At 41.8% G+C, this 17,589-nt stretch overlaps 1 pseudogene; it reads right to left on the bottom strand.

Moving 5' to 3' along the window:
- The window catches only part of LOC132820025 (sodium- and chloride-dependent neutral and basic amino acid transporter B(0+)-like), a 174,068-nt pseudogene that overhangs the window by 125,248 nt on the left and 31,231 nt on the right, over positions 1–17,589 (bottom strand).

The following is a 17,589-nucleotide window of genomic DNA, read 5'->3' as shown; positions in this document are numbered from 1 at the left end:
GCTCCTTAATCGAGTTTACCTCATTACACAGCACCAAATCCAGAATTGCCTGTCCCCTGGAGGGCTCTATCACAAGTTGCTCGAACAAATCACCTCGTAGACATTCTGCAAATCCCTTTTTTATTGGATCCCCTACCAACCTGATTTTCCTCGTCATGTTGTATATTGAAGACTCCCATGATTACTGCAATTGTGCATCATTTTTTACATGCCTTTTCTACCTCCTGATTTATTTTCTGACCCATATCCTGACTGCTGCTGGGAGGCCTGGACATAACTCTCGTCAGGGTCATTTTTGCTCTGCAAACCCTCAATTTTCCAAGATGGCGACAGTGTAGCAGGGCTGCATGCAGACTCTTATCTAGAGCTTATCCACTTCCACCTACGTTTTAAAAATCTTTTACTTTCTGCTCTCTCTTGATTTTTTTTCTTTTCATTTCTCGTTTCTTTGGTGGGTTGGTCAGAGGCAACAAGAGCAGGCTTTACACGGAGTGGTGACAGCCTTCCGGTAATTGGAGGTGGCAGTGATGGTAGCAAGGACATTCCCCTGCTCCTCCAGCAATCGGAGACGGAGGTGATGGACTCTTTAAGGTGCCAGTGCTGGCATATTGGAGGACAGTGGCTGGAGTGGGAATCTTGGCACACCAGCAGACTGGCTTGTCAGTGGAATGAGGCACTCCGGCTCGCAGTAGGCCCAGAGCGGGGACACCTGGTGTCACCAAGGCATCAGCGGAGCAGGAGACTCCTGGCTGGAATCACGGGAGGCCCGGAGTGGGAACTCTTGGTTGTGGGGACCAACAGTCTACCCAGTATTGGAGGCAGCATTGAGATGGGCCCAGCAGTGATGAGATGGCGCCTGAAGAATGGTGACTCCTATAATAGCGGGTCCAGTGCAGTCAGCTGTAAGTCAGTGGAGATGGGCGAGTGACACAGTTGTGGCATCTCTCTCCAGTCTCTCTTTGCAAAGGCATATTCCAGCAGGAGATGTGAGACAGTCACAAACTCCCCCTCCTTAAACCGATTTGTAGGCAACATGCAGTGGCGCAGACAATCCAGGCGTACGAGAAGAATCTCACAGGTACTGCCCTTCTCACCATGAGCCAAGTGATGTCATGGTGCTTGTTGGAAAATTCTGGCGATGAGGCATTCTGCGAAATGACTTTGACAGTCTGCTGACTAACCTGTCCTTTTCCAACAGGGTCTTGAGGATGTTACATACTGACCTCTTCCTAATAGACCTGTGGTGAAAAGTGTTTTGAAGTTCTTCACAAAGGACAGGCGATATGGAACAGTCAAATTCCTTGGAGCAGTCTGCAGCAACAAGACCAGTCCCATCCTTCACAACACCAGGGACAAGTAGAACCTCAGTACATAGTCAGATTTAGTGTTTGTGTACTGAGGAGCTAAACACAGCTTGATGCAGCCACACACAAAGAAAGACAGGTCATACACAAGAGAAACCAACACTTGTCACAGATGTGGTCACATTGAGCCTCATATCATCCGTCATCATTTCCGCCACCCCCAAACGGACCCCACCACCAGGGATATATTTCCCTCCCCTCCCCTATCAGCGTTCCGAAAAGATCACTCCCTCCGTGACTCCCTCGTCAGGTCCACACCCCCCACCAACCCAACCTCCACTCCCAGTACTTTCCCCTGCAACTGCAAGAAATGCAAAACTTGCACCTACACCTCCCCCCTTACTTCCCTTCAAGGCCCCAAGGGATCCTTCCATATCTGCCACAAATTCACCTGCACTCCACACACATCATTTGCTGCATCCGCTGCACCCGATGTGGCCTCCTCTATATTGGGGAGACAGGCCGCCTACTTGTGGAACATTTCAGAGAACACCTCTGGGACACCCGGACCAACCAATCCAACCACCCCGTGGCTCAACACTTCAACTCCCCCTCCCACTCCGCCAAGGACATGCAGGTCCTTGGACTCCTCCATCACCAGACCATAGCAACACGATGGCTGGAGGAAGAGTGCTTCATCTTCTGCCTAGGGACCCTCCAACCATAAGGGATGAACTCAGATTTCTCCAGTTTCCTCATTTCCCCTCCCCCACCTTGTCTCAGTCCCAACCCTCGAACTCAGCACCACTTTCCTAACCTGCAATCTTCTTCCTGACCTCTCCGCCCCAACCCCCACTCTAACCTATCACCCTCACCTTAACCTCCTTCCATCTATTGCACTTCCAACACCCCTCCCCCAAGTCCCTCCTCCCTACCTTTTATCTTAGCCTGCTTGGCACACTCTTCTCATTCCTGAAGAAGGGCTCATGCCCGAAACGTCGATTCTCCTGCTCCTTGGATGCAGCCTGACCTGCTGCGCTTTTCCAGCAACACATTTTCAGCTCCTCAGTAGGGTCCATCAACTCCAATTTCATGCAGTTACAAGATATTGTCTAGCCCTGCATCTCGATTTTATTTAAAAAGTTCTTAATTTGTTTTTTTTCAAAAAATTCCAACTGATCTTTTAATTTGTAACCTTAAATATTTCCCTTATTTACCTTCAACCTGAAAGTAGCCAATAATAGTCATGTTAGTAGCTATTATCAACCAATGAACTTATGCCTTACCAGTGATGTCACTCTGCTGTGTTAGGTCCCGAATCCTGGGTTTCAATTCATCATTTTTATAAAAAAAACCTGACAAACTATGAGCCAAAAGCTAATAGACAGCATGTACCACATCTAATAACGTGTATGGCAGATCAGAGTGCAACATTACTTCACAAGCTTGGCTTTAACCTTTGTCAGAAAAGGGAGGTTTATTATTATTTATTAAATCAACACTATTACTTTTCCGAATTTGCTGCGACTGTATCGATAAAATAAACATTCACCTTGTAACATAGGCATAGCCCTCCACACTGCAACAGGCCCAAGGCTGGCAAACTGACCAAAGGAACACTCCAAGAAAAACAATGGTATCCCAACAAGGGCCAGCATGACAGAATAGGGAATAAGGAATGCACCTGGAAAATAGCGGAAAGGATTTCAATTTTCAAGTGAAACTCCATGCTTACACTATGTGGGGTGGATTAAAATTTACCCTGAAATCTCTATGAATGTCCAAATTCCCGTTTTGTGAATTACACTCTCTGACACAATCAGATATCTTTTCAGGTCACTTTACACAGTCATGTTGTGACATTTCTTATACATTTGCGCTTGGTTTCCATCAATCCAATGGTGTGAAGAGCCCTGATTTGAGCAGTTTTGATGATAATGTACCAGCCTGAACACAGGGCCTGTCTGAGGAGCCTGCTATTCTGAGGATTTCACACATTGTGCGGTAAATATATCTGATGTGGATGGCTCATGCATTCTAAACAATATCAATTGAAAATACATTGCAAATTAATAAATGAACCATTTACTTTGGTTTATAAATAGCATAAATTTGATGCATCACATTGCTAATTTTAAACTATCACCTTGACATATCTCTCTCTTCATAAGAAAATAGTAGTCAAACTTGTTAGCTGTGGGATTGAATTTACCAGTTCACATTGAAATTGTTTAACTCTGCATTATTTACTGTATCATTTTTAGTGCAATAAACATTTGTTATTTACTGAATTACAATTTTCAGGATAAGTCAACAAATCAATCCATTTAGTTCTGCCTTTCTTACTCTCCGATATTTTTAATTTCTCTACCATACCGCCTCCATTTTTGTAAGCCAGTTAAGGAAATCTCCAAACATTCCCAAAACCCACTGCATTACCAATCATTGAGAGCAGGTAATCAGTCTTCGAAGACCAGTTACCCCGTTCCACATTCTCATCACCCACAGCACCATGTTCATTGGCGGTATCCTGGGAGAAAGAATTGAAATGGCAAGCTCAGACATTAATCTTTCTCAGACTAGATCTCAAGTGAAATGTATAGTCACCACTCCCACAACTATCGGAAAATGGTGCAGTTCTCTATTTAGCAGCAATGTCTGTCAGGTTAGAAACAGCCAGATGTCCACAGAGAGTCTACAATTCACAACGACCAAAATCTACAAATCAACAGTATCTCAAATTGTCTTACATGGATTTTTACTGTTTTGTTTTGTTGAAATACTCACCGTATCCTGTGGAGGGTTTGGCCGATTGTCATTCAGTAAGAACAGAAATAAATGCCTTTGGTCCATTTTCAGACATCAATGAACTATTCTTCCACTTGCACAAGAATTGGAAGTAAAATGAGGACACTCCTTTTGGCCAAAAGTCCTTCAACTTCTCATGAATGGATTATTCTTGTTGAGTCAGAAGTCAGCCTCTTACTGTGTTTCATAACAGGTGTAACTCTGCTTAGCTAATCATTCAATTTCCACACTAAACATTTCTATTGAGTTAAATGATTTGTTTTCAGAACAGTTACGATCAAAGGGCATTCATTCCCTGTCCTCAGGGTTTGGGCAAAGCGCTGGTTTTAAAAGGAATAGCTTCCAAGTGAATCCAAACCAAGTTGAACTTCAGCCAAAGAAAAGCTATCTAAGATTTCTTCTAAAAATGAACGGGTCTTCTCCCATATTAGAAATATAATTGTCATCCCCTGCTACCCGAGTTCATTTTACGTAATGAAATTTTAATTAGTTTTGAATGTGTGGCTGCAGTTATGTAATCCCTATATAAGATGAAATGTACATGGATTTGGGAAAAACATGATTGCTTGTCCATTGATCTGGCAGTCTCACCTCTAACCAAATGTTTAAAGTTAGAAGATTATAAGAGAGAAGTAAATCTGTATTGCTTTCTTAGCATTCCATCATGAAATGTTATCGCCTAAATTATAACTATGCTTACTAAAGTGAGGTGTAATAGTTCTATTGTTGGAAAAGTTAAGTAACTATTAAATAGTATGGTTCCTACACTGTTGCCTCTGACTATCAGCAAGTCACCAATTGAAAGAGCAGCACATTAATATTCAAAAGTCTTCATCTGTATTGGAGTAGGTTATTGATAGGGTAAAGCAATATTCTGAATTGTATGATTAGATAGGGCTCTCTCAGTGTGAGATCCAGAGCTAATTACTGAAAAACTTCCATTGCTTTCAAATGTTATTTACTGGTCAGCTTAGCCATCTGGCTGGATCATTCGAAGCTTTGCTAGGTGCATGATCTTTTGGCTGAATCACAAACACCAGTGGGTTTGGAAGAGTGATGATTGCATATAAAAATACAACAAAAAGTGTATTCTCTTGTGCAAAATGCAATGTGTCACCACATTCAGCGTCATCTTGAAAGACTGAGTTTAATGCAAAATTTTACTGCTTTTGAGTTCATCTTTCCCTCTTCTTCTTAATACCCTCCGCGCCTCCTCCATTCACTGCTTAACATCAGCCAGGGTCTTTGTAACGGGCTCCAGGGTCTTGTCATTGGGCTCTGAGTTCTTAATTATGGACCCACCCCTGCCATTGCCATGTCTCCCACAAGCCTCTATGTCTGAGCTGGCGCCATGGGCCTGATCTCCTACCTACTGCTCTCCCTGCGAAGCTGCCACCAGTCATCGGGATCCTGGCTCAGGCCTCATCTGTGACCTCAGTGCTAGAGCCAGAGCCAGCCAAGGATCTGGGACTGCATGGGTCCCTGCCCCAACCGACTCCCATGCAGAAACAAAAAAAAAACACAGGAAGACCGATCACCATGGCAGCTGCAACCGCCATCAATCACCCGAAGGAGCTGTTCTCTCTTGCTGCTGCTGCCCCCTGTCTTTTGCACTGGTCCTCTGGCCCCTACACCCTCCTCTGTCTCTGACAAAAGTATAAAGGCCCATTTTCCTACAACTTTCAACTCTGAAGAAGCCTTGTACTGGACTCAACTAATTAACTCTGTTTATCTCTCTATTGATTCTGCCAGACCTTCTGTGTTCTGCAGCATTGTTTGTGTTTGTTTTAAGATATTATTCCTGCTTACTGGAGTAACTGACTCCCTGATCAATGTGGTGACACCAGCTCTTTTACACCCTCACCCATCTCCCCTATCTCACCTGAAGATTCTATAACCCAGAATATTGTGCTGACAATCATGTTCTTTCCTCAACCACAACCATCTCTGTGATAGCAATGATATTAGATCCTCATACATTATTAAACACGCACAACTCCTCTGCCTTACTCACAAGACTCCTTGCATTAAAAAATACCATCCATCTTTGCCACACTCCATTCTGCACTAACTTGAATATATTTGCACGAATTTCTGCATTGCAATGGTGGGTTCTTCAATACTTTTCAGTACATTAACCTTTACTGAACCTCCATTTAGTATCCCAGACCCATGCAAAAATTAGTTTTAAATCCCACCATCACATTCAGCAATACCTTCAGAAAACCAGAACACTTGTACGTCCCACCTTCTCCAGAAATAAATGTGGTCATCCAACACTAATCTGTTCTGGATCGCAATGCACTCTGGAGCTTTCCTGACTTCTTGCCAGCCTCTTTCTGATTGGTCATAGAGTCATAGACTCATACAGCATGGAAACACTTTGGTTTAACCTGTCCATGCTGAACATAATCCCAAACTAAGTTAGTCTCACCTGCCTGGTCTTGGCTCATATCCCTCCAAACCTTTCCTATTCACGTATCCATCAAAATATCTTTTAAATGCTGTAATTGTACCCACATCCATCATTTCTCAGTAAGTCCACACACAAACTACTCTTGGTGTAAAAAAATTGCCTCATATCTTGTTCAAATCTCTCTCTTCTCACTGCTCACCTTAAAAATTGCCCGAAACATTGACTCTCCTGCTCCTTGAATGCTGCCTGACCTGCTGCGCTTTTCCAGCAACACATTTTCAGATCTCCAGCATCTGCAGTCCTCACTTTCTCCTTAAAAATGTCCCCCTAGTCTTGAAATTCCCCATCTTATGGAAAAGACAACTACCATCAACTCTATCTGTACCTCTCATTATTTTATAAACCTCTATCAGGTCACCTCTCAACCTCCTACGCTCCAGTGAAAAAACGTTTCAGCCTTTCTTTATAACTCAAACCTTCCATACCTGGCCACATCCTGGTAAATCCCTTCTGACCCCTGTCCTGCTTAATAATACCCTTCTCCTCTCTGACTGCATTTTCTTAAACCGTGATGGGGGTCAGGGATGGGAGCAACAATGAGAAAAGAGAAAAGGTTGAGAACTGATACAGAAGATAAAGGGAGAAAGTTCAATAAACAAGGCAGGCAAGAGCATGGCGGGCTATGAGGAAAAATAATGAATTAAACACATTTATTTCAACGCAAGAGGACTGACAGGTAAGGCAGATGTACGTAGGGTATGGATAGGAACATGGGACTGGGATATCATACCCTTTGCAGAAATTTGGCTGAGGGAGGATGATAACTGGCAGCTTGATGTTTGGCATGTTGATGTTATCGGAAGGATAAAAAGGTGCACAAGAGAGGTGAGGGAATGATGTTTTAGATGAGGGAATTCAACTTGTACTTAGACAGAATATTCCTGGGAGATTGTCTAGCTATATGGATGAACTAAAAATAAGAAAGGGGTGATCATTTTGATTGGATTGGATTATAAGCCCCCAACAATTGTCACAGTAATGCTCTGGTACAAGTTAGTTTGCCCTTGAGTTTTTTTTTTAGAGAGGGGATAATTGGCCAGGCTCCATCGTGCCTAAACTTTGAATGGTTCACTGGAGCCTAGTTGTTTCCCCGAACAAATATTGCTTCAAATCAAAAGCTTGAAAGACCTTTTGAAAACTTGGTCTTGTCAAGGGGACGTGGCCAGCTCTCTAGCTGTTCAGTTCAGTACGGGAGGGAGTAGAGTCATGGGGGAAACTGGAAGCCTTCTCTCTGTCCTTCTGCCCTTCTGATTTTGAACTGTATGCTGCCTGTGCCATTGTTTGCTGTTTGTGCTTAGGGATCTGTGTACTGGGATTGTTGCAAGAATTTTCAGAACAGCATCATTAGGTAGGGTTTGGATAGGATAAGTTATCGGGTATTCTGTTTTCTGTTCCTTGTAGTTCATTTTATAATTTTGCAAATAAATTTTGTTTGTTTAAAACCTGGCAGTTGACCAAGCTGATGTACTCCAGGAATATCCACTGTACACCTCATTAAACAAATAGCAAAGTTACAGTCAGACCTAGTCCATGACAGACTGGGGGCTTTTTGCGGGATTTAAACAGCAAGTGGTAGTTGCTAGTGTCTTTTATTTCGGGTGTTGATTTGGTTGGTTTAAACCGTGTTCAGATGGCAATGGCTCTTTCAACCACCAAGGAGGTCCTGGAGGTGGAAGAAGTGACCTCGGGGGTTTTGCAAAAGGCAGATAAGACCAAACTGCAGGAATTAATAGACAAGCTAGGGTTGAATTTACCTCCTAATGTGAGGGAAGATGAGATGAATTCAGCAGTAGCTCAGTATTCAAATTTGCTGGAAACACTATCAGGATCTGTAGAGATGGCAAGAATTCGATTGTAAATGAAGCAGCTTGAGTTAGAGGGGAGAGATAAGGAAAGGGCAGCAGAAATGAAACAGTTTGAATTACAATTAAAATCAGAAGAGAGAGAAAAAGCAAACACATTAAGGGCTTTAGCCACAGAGAAAGAAAGATAATGAAGAACTCTAGCAGAAGAGAAAGAAAAAGCAAAGAGATTGAACTTTAGAAATTGACACTTAAAAAGGGAAGTCAGCACAAAAGGATGGAGATGCAGGCTGAAGGTAGGTTTAGTGAGGAAGAGAGTGAGTGGTAGTCAGAAGCCTAGTGAGAAACTGTTTAAGTATGTTCAAACAAGGCCTAAATTTAATGAGAAGAATGTGGAAGCCCTTGTTATTTCATTTGAAAAAGAATCTAAACAAATGCAATGGCCAGTCAGTGTATGGGTTTTGTTGATCCAAACCAAACTTGTGGGTTGAGCTAGTGAGGAATTCACATCACTATCAGAGCAGGTATCTGGGGAGTATGAGTAGGGAAAAGAATCAATCTTAAGCGCATATGAATTGGTACCAGAAAGCCTATAGACGTTTAAAGAATCTAAGGAGGGACCCTGGTCAAACTTATATTGAGTTTGAAAGAATTAAACAAAGTAATTTTGGTAGGTGGATAAGAGCTTTAAAAATAGAACAAACTTACAATACCCTTGGAGAGGCAACTATTTTGGAGGAGTTTAAAAATTCACTGCCTGACATAGTGCAAATTCATTTGGCAGAGCAGAGAATTAAAAATGGCAAGCTGAGCAATTGAAGTGGCTGATGATTATGAGTTGGTCCATAAATCATGGTCTGACTTCCTGCATCAATTTCAATCCATGAGGGATAGAAGCTGGGGAAAAGAGAAATCCTCCCGTGGAAAGGGTAAGATAGATCTCAGTGAAGATCATAAGGAGACCTTATCACAGCGTAAAAAGGAAACCCCAGAAGGGGACGAAGAAGGTAAAAGCTCCAGTGTTTTTATTGCAATAAAGTAGATCACATGAAATCACAGTGTTGGTGGGCTAGGAAAAGCACAGGAAAGCCAGGCATGGGAAAGCAGGATAACCCTGGAAGTGTTGTTGGAGTGGTAACAGTGGGAGCTAGAAAGCTGCATCAGATTGCACAAGCTGATCAAAGGTTGGTTAAGGAAGAAATGCCAGATCTGCTTGAAAAATATACCTGAAAAGGTAAAGTTTATTCATGTTAGAGTAGCAAGAGGTTATAATATTAAGGGACACAGGATTCTCTCAGTCTGTGATGCTGAAGGATGTGGAGGAATATACTCTTGAAGGACTATTGCCAGAAAAGTTACTGGTAACAAGAGTTCATGGTGAGACAAAAAGTGCTCAATTATGCAAAATGATGCTAGAGTGACTAGAAAAGAGTGGAGAATGTGTATAGGAGTACTGGACAAAGTCTCGGTTCCAGGAAAACAATTTGTCCTTGTGAATGATACAGCTGATTCACTGGTAGGTGTGCTGCCTACTGTAGTTGAAAGACCTGTGGATACTCAAGCAACTAAAGCACTGCAAGAATCTTACTTGGGAATCTTCCCTGTTTGTGTAGTAATGAGGTCACAGAGTCACCAGTTGAAGGAGGAGAGATCAAAGGATACAGATAAGGGATCTGAAGTGGCATTAGCAGAGACTGTATTCAATCAGTTAGTTAAGATAAAACAGGAATAAATAAATAATCATGCAAATATCTTTACCTGTGCAAAACTCATTGAGGTTCAGCAGAAAGATTAAAACTTAAAGCAATTGTATCAAAAGGCATATACAGAGAAGAAGTCTGAATTTATCCCTGGGTGCTATTACCTTAAAGATGATGTCTTAATTAGGAAACAGAGACCATCACATATTCAAGCAGATGAGAAACGGGCAGAGATTCATCAAATTGTATTGCCAGTGGGGTATAGAAAGGAAATGTTGCAGGTGGCACAAGAATCACCACTTGGAGGCCATTTAGAAGTGAGGAAAACACAAGCTAAAATACAAAGACATTTTTACTGGACTGCACAAGAATGTAGTTGAATTTTGCCAGCTATGTCATGCATGTCAAGTGATTGGTAAACCACCGATGGTAATAAAACCTGTAACTTTAATACCTATTCCAGATTTTGAGGAACTTTTTACCAGAGTCTTAATTGATTGAGTAGGTCCCCTACCACAAACAAAAAGTGGGAACCAGTATTTGTTAACAATCATGTATACATCGACAAGATTTCAAGAGGCTGTTCCATTACACAATATCACAGCTCAAAGGATTGTAGAGGAATTACTCAAAGTCTTCACTAGATACAGACTACCAACAGAGATACAGTCAAATCAAGGGTCAAACTTCACATCCAAACTATTTAAGGAAGTTATGGACAGTTTAGACATAAAACAATTCAAATCTACTGCGTACCATCCAGAATCGTAGGAAGCGTTAGAAAGATGGCATTGAACACTAAAGACCATGTTGAGGGCTTATAGTCAGGATTATCCAGATGATTGGAATAAGGGAATTTGGTTGTTCTTTTTATGATCAGAGATATGCCAAATGAATCCACCTAATTCAGTCTATTTGAATTAGTTTTTGGACATGAAGTGAGAGGACCACTAAAATTGATTAAGGAGAAATTAATATGTCAGAATTCAGAGACCGCCCATTTGGACTATGTGTCAAATTTTAGAGAATGATTAAATTGAGCTAGGGAATTGACTCGACAGCATTTAAAAGTACCACAGCTCACAATGATTCAGCAAGTGGAATAAGAAATCAAAATATCGCTATTTTGCTATCAGGGATAAGGTATTAGTGGTACTTCCAGTAATAGGTCAACCTTTAAAAGCAGGATTTAGTGGATCTTATACAATCAAAAGGACATTGAGTGAGGTAAACTACTTGATATGGACCCCAGACTGGAAGATATCTCACAGAGTGTGTCTTGTGGGATACTCAAAAGATATTTTGACAGGGAAGGAAAGCAAGAGAAGGTGTTAATGATTACAGCACAGAAGGAAGAGCCAAGTTCAGGGGCTTCTGAATTGGACATTCCTCAAATTAAATGGGACAATGAGGAAGTTGTCAAAAATTGGGATAAATGATTGGGTTATCTTCCTGAGAAAAATTGAAATTACCTGAAAGAGCATTACTATCACATGGGGAGATATGAGGAAATAACCTGGGAAGTATTAGCCTAATGGTGCATGATGCAGAGATAGGAGAGGCTATTCCGATTAAGCAACAAGTCCCCTGATGTCAATAAGGAGGACATCACAGTGTCGGCAAGGCTGCGTTTGTCCTGTCTGGTGCTTAGGTTGATGTCGGATGTTTTGTTTGCTCTCAAAATAGGTAAGAATCAATTATGTCCTTTCGTGAAGGACATTAGTAAACCAAATTCATTTTAATGACAATCACCAGTGGTTACATATTCACTATTAGACCAGCTTTTTAATTTCTCATTTTATTGAATTTATATGTTTCCAAATGCCCTGCTTAGATTTAAACTCTTGACCCACATGGTTAACCTAATGTTCTGGATTACTAATCCAGTGACAATATCACTACATTAGCCCCCCTCTCTCTCTCTCAATGTCACTGGGCACATCCAAATATTGCAAATACATGTTACATGTGAAATGAACATTAGCATCTTTAGTTTTCTGGTATTGGTATGGACTGTCCCATTTTTAAACAAGTAAGTTCAAACAACTTTCTGCTTTGCCTGAGCTCCCACTTGGAGTAAATTCATTTTGTCCCGTTCCCTTCAGAACGATTGCAGCACTCAAACCTGTCCATGCAAAATAGCCGCACTTGACCTGGAGTGTTCTGAAAGATATGCTGCATTAGAAATGTTTAATATGGAAATTGACCAATAAACAGGAGAAATATTCGGGGATCTTCATCAAGAACTAGCTGAGAACTTTCGAGCCATACCCCTTTCAGACAGTCTAAGGGACTGGCTTCTGATTGTGGAAGAGTCACCATCAATGGAGAAGCTGCATCATCCTTAATTCCAGTCACAAACATTAAGGAGCTTTAGACAAAGGTGCCCTCCTTGAGGCTTCCATCCAATACCTGAGCAAGTGGAAGAATCATTCTTCCTTCTCCAAAAATGAAACAAAGTCAATAGATTATATTTAGGATCTAACAGAATGACCACCAAACACATCCTCCAAAGGACAGGGTGAGTATTTTCTCAAAACTTGACATTCAAGCCACGTAAAAGAACTTTCTACATGGGCGCCAAATGTGTCCCTTCAGATCCACTTGGTCTGTGCTAGCCATGTGATAGTTAATATATTCAGACTCACTCAGGAAGGACCAGCCAATCACTGAGCTTTCAGACATCCCATCCCTCAAAGACGATACCCCAGCCTCCTTACTCAGTCTGGTCTCTAAGCTTAAGTCTCAAACTCCCTGGTCTCAATCCCTCACACATTAACTCAGATATTATATTGACACATTTTTTAGGTATTTTCATGACTATATTTTCATATCCACATCTTATGAACAAGTTCTAACTCTCAATATTTACAATATACATATCTATGCTATACCTTTATTATAGATTGCAGTGGTTCACCACCACATTACTAAGGGCATTTGGGATAAACAATGAACATTGGCATAGACAATGGTGCCCACATCCCTTGATCAGTTTGTTCAGACTTTTATGACACACCTCTGGGGGGGGGGGGTTAGAAATGAACCTTGTGGGTCAGAGGTTGGGGCATTACCACTGTCAAAAGCCATGTGATAAGCTTTCATTAATGGATCAGAAAATGAATATTAATCCTGATAATTAATTACTTCTGATTCCCTAACTCCAGTACGATCACTTTCCAGGCTTCAAAACTTGTGAACTGTGTTTTATAATAAAAAAAAGATTGAGAGTAACTTCCTGGACCCATGCACAGGGTCACAGACAGGAATGTGAGTCCAAAATGCAGATATATGGAAATTAAAAGGTATTATTTAAATCATGAATTTCTTGTTTTCCAAGACTCACACCTTCCCTTAAGAGGCAAAATGCAGCAAGAATATGTACATAGTTGGCTGACTAGAAGAGCACCTCCCAATGTATTGAATAAGGGCAAACACTGTTGTAAGTCATTGGCTATTGGTACTTAAAATTGACACCAGTTGCAGGTCATACATTGGTTTCCTTGACTCAGAGGGAAACAACTTAAACATTTTTGAAATAAAATAAGATCATAAGGCTATAAGAGATAGGAAGATCATTATGCCTTTCAACCTATCAAGTCTATTCCACCATTCAATCATAGCTGATATGTTTCTCAACCCCATTCTCCTGCCATCTCCCCATAACCTATGATCCCCTGACTAATCAAGAACCTATCTTTCTGTCTTAAATATATTCAATGATTTGGCCTCCATTGTCTTCTGCAGAAATGAGTCCCACATATTCACCCTTCATCTCAGCTCTGAGGCTTCGTACCATCACTCTAAGGCTGTGTCTCGGGTCCTATCAGACTCTATATAGGCCTTTCAGTATTTTGCAAGTTTCAAGTCTCATCCTTCTGAATCCCATCAAGTAGAAACCCGAAGTCCCTAACTGCTCCTCCTATGACAAGCCATTCATCCCCATGATCATTCTTGTAAGCCTCCTCCTCCTCCAATGCCAGCACATCCTTCCTTAGAAGCAGAGCCCAAAACTGCTTGCAATTTGCCAAAAGTAATCTGAACAGATACTTTACGATCACAACAGTATATTCCTGCTCTTGCATTTTAAGCCTTTTTGCATAAATTCTAAAATTGCATTTGCCTTCCCAGCACCCAACTGAACCTGCATATTCACATCAAGAAAATCCTGAACTAGGACTCTGCAATTCCTTTGTGCTTCTGATATCCGAAGACTTGCTCCATTTAGAAAATATTCTGCGCTCTACTTTTCCAACCAAAGTGCATAATTCCACACTTGCCACAGTGTTCCATCTGCCACTTCTTCATCTACTCTCCAAGTCTTTCTGCAGCCTCCCTACCTCCTCAACATTATCTGTCCCTCCACCTATCTCTGTTTAACACACATGTTGTTCTGAAACTTGTTGCTACTCTCACTCCCATTTGTAAAATCAATGACGTTTGAAATCTGCGTCCTGGTCCTTATCTTCAAATTTCCTTTCAGGCTCAAAATCCAGCATCCAATCTCATGACCCCTAATCCTAAAGGTCAAGGAGTGAATGTAAATCATTCATTGTGTTACTGATGACATTGAATGAAGATTTTGAGGGAGATGAGCCTGAGATGAAAACAAAGAGAAAAACTGAACTCTGTACCAGACAGTAGTAATGTAGGTACTGATAATAAAAGGTTGAAACTACCTTAGCTTCCCTACATCTACAATCCAGGTCGAGTAAAGCAGCTGAGAATGACCAACAGTGACAATACTAAAGGAGAGATGATTTTCTTTGAAGCATCTCTCTTGCCTGTAAGCAATTATTATTGACAATCCCTCACTTCAGTGACTCAGTGACATGATCCTTGGAGCTGGATCCTGTCCAAGTCTCTCTGCTGTACAATCACAATGAAGTTGGTTATCGAAAGCATTGGCTACTTTTCTTATGACAGATCAACAGAATAAAATATGAACAGTCACGGAATGTCCCCAGTCAAAGTGAACACTGTACCTTTGGGAGTCCTGCTGCATGTTTCATCTGCTCCCCACCAACTGAAGCAGTCTGCCCATGGTAGGGGTGATTGGAAGGAAGCAAACAGGTAGTACAGACTGTAACCAATAATGCAGGCATAGGAAATGTTGGCAATTATGATCAGAAGGACCATGGTGACTCCAACACCTTAAAATTGAACAAAGGAAAAAGAGCTTAGAAACAATACTGTTTATTTGAAATAAAATTGTTCTCTTGAATTCAATTGCAATGTATTTCCAACTAGAATATGTTTAATGTAATTTGAGAGAGAAAGAGGGAGACAGTGTTTTGAAATAAGGCAGCCATGGTTGACTGATGTTGCTTCTCTCCAGTCTGAACTTATAAAGTTGAAAATAAGCCATCAACTTTATTATCCCTGTTCTTGAATATAAGCACAGGTCATCCTCAGAGTTCAGAAATTATGATAAAGTTACAGACAATTAGGTTCAGAATCTAAACAAGAATTGGACAAGAGAATATTATTCTGTTGTTACAACTATCCCTCTAGTATTGCCATTGTCTTAGTGGGTGATAGATTTGGTCAGCATTTCCAACAATGTTCAGCTAAAATTGTTGAGTGGATGATCCACCTTGGCCTCATCCGACGGTCGCCAGCATCACAGATGCCAGTCTTCAGCCAAATCAATTCACTCCACTTGGTGTCAAGAAACAGTTAGAGTCACTGCATAGTGCAAGGGATTTGGGCCCTGACAGCGTTACAGCAACAGTACTGAAGAGTTGTGCTCCAGAATTCATCGCCAAGCTCTTACAGTACAGTAAGAACACTGGCATATACCTGACAGCATGAAACATTGACCAGATATGTTCTGGACACAAAAGCCAATTACTGCCCTAACAGTCCACTCTCTCAATCATCAGAAACAACCTGCTCAGTGACACCCAGCTTGTGTTCCTCCAGGGTCATTCAGTGCCTGGCCTTGGTTTAAACAAAACAGCTGGATTCCAGAGGTATGGTGGAAGTGACAGTCCTTGACATCAAGGCCGCATTTGCCCGTGTGTGGCATCAAGAAGCCTGAGCAAACTGAAATCAATTAGTGTCAAGGGACAAACTCTTCACTTGTTCGAGTCATACCTGGAACACTGAAAGATGGATATGGATGCCGGAGGCCAGTCATCTCGGCTCTAGGACATCTCTGCAAGAGTTCATCAGGCAAAGTCTTAGAAAGAATTGTAAGGGATAGGATTTATGAACATCTGGATAGGAATAATGTGATCAAGGATAGTCAACATGGTTTTGTGAAGGGCAGGTCATGACTCACAAACCTTATTCAATTCTTTCAGAAGGTGACTAAGGAGGTGGATGAGGGTAAAGCGGTAGATGTGGTGTATATGGATTTTAGTAAGGCATTTGATAAGGTTCCCCATGGTAGGCTACTGCCAAAACTACGGAGGTATGGCATTGAGGGTGAGTTGGAGGTTTGGATTAGGAATTGGCTGGCTGGAAGAAGACAGAGGGTAGTAGTTGATGGTAAAGGTTCATCTTGGAGTGCAGTTACTAGCGGTGTTCCGCAAGGATCTGTTTTGGGACCACTGCTGTTTGTCATTTTTATAAATGACCTGGAGGAGGGGCTAGAAGGCTGGGTGAGCAAGTTTGCGGATGATACAAAAGTCGGTGGAGTTGTTGACAGTGAGGAAGGATGTGGCAGATTACAGCGGAATATAGATAAGCTGTAGAGCGGGACAGAAAGGTGGTAAATGGAGTTCAATGTAGGTAAGTGTGAAGTGATTCACTTTGGTAAGAGTAACAAGAAGATGGAGTACTGGGCTAATAGTCGGATATTTGGTAGTGTGGATGAGCAGAGGGATCTTGGTGTCCATGTACACAGATCTCTGAAAGTTGCCACCCAGGTAAATAGTGCTGTGAAAAAGGCATATGGCGTACTGGCTTTTATTGGTAGAGGAATTGAGTTCCGGATTCCTGACCTCATGTTGCAGTTGTATAAGACTCTGGTGCGGCTGCATCTGGAGTATTGTGTGCAGTTTTGGTCGCCATACTATAGGAAGGATGTGGAGGCACTGGAACGGATGCAGAGGAGGTTTACCAGGATGTTGCCTGATATGGTAGGAAGATCGTATGAGGAAAGGCTGAGGCACTTGGGGCTGTTTTCATTGGAGAAGAGAAGGTTTGGGGGTGACTTGATAGAGGTGTACAAGATGATTAGGGGTTTAGATAGGGTTGACCATGAGAGCCTTTTTCCAAGTATTGAGTCAGCTATTACGAGGTGGCATAGCTTTAAATTAAGGGGTGGTAGGTATAGGACAGATATTAGGGGTAGATTCTTTACTCAGCGAGTCGTGAGTTCATGGAATGCCCTGCCAGTAGCAATGGTGGACTCTCCCTCTTTATGGGCATTTAAACGGGCATTGGATAGACATATGGAGTATAGTGGGCAAGTGTAGGTGAGGTGGGCTTGGATCGTCGCAACATTGAGGGCCAAAGGGCCTGTACTGCGCTGTATTGTTCTATGTTCC

The sequence above is a fragment of the Hemiscyllium ocellatum genome, chromosome 11 (genome assembly GCF_020745735.1).
Source record: "Hemiscyllium ocellatum isolate sHemOce1 chromosome 11, sHemOce1.pat.X.cur, whole genome shotgun sequence".
In the NCBI taxonomy this organism is placed as follows: domain Eukaryota; kingdom Metazoa; phylum Chordata; class Chondrichthyes; order Orectolobiformes; family Hemiscylliidae; genus Hemiscyllium; species Hemiscyllium ocellatum.
Note: the sequence above shows the minus strand (reverse complement) of the source record. Positions and strands in the feature narration are given on the sequence as shown.